Raw genomic sequence first — 395 nt, 5'->3', positions numbered from 1 at the left:
GGCGGGAGCGCCCATTCTGAGGAGCACAAGAAAGAGTAGAGGATACAATTTGAGAAGTTCTATCCATTGGTCCTTTGCATTCCACCATTCATTTACTCAGTCACTTACTATTTATTAATTTAGGTAATGTTTGCTTACTCTCCCTTAATATGACAACTGTCGAACTGATAACTGATACAAAACAATACACTGATTATTACTGATTGATGGCTTTGCGATCCTTATCCAAAGGGCTAATATCCTTGGGTCCACTTATTATCCATTCCAAATTATATTAACAGTATTTATTTCCTTACCACATATTTTAATAATGGGACTATGCCTCACTCTCTTCTACTTTAATCATTTAAGTATTTTTATTAATTCTTCCATTTATTCTTTTATATTAATATAAT

This window comes from Pteropus vampyrus, unplaced genomic scaffold (assembly GCF_000151845.1).
Source record: "Pteropus vampyrus isolate Shadow unplaced genomic scaffold, Pvam_2.0 Scaffold5142, whole genome shotgun sequence".
Taxonomy (NCBI): domain Eukaryota; kingdom Metazoa; phylum Chordata; class Mammalia; order Chiroptera; family Pteropodidae; genus Pteropus; species Pteropus vampyrus.
Note: the sequence above shows the minus strand (reverse complement) of the source record.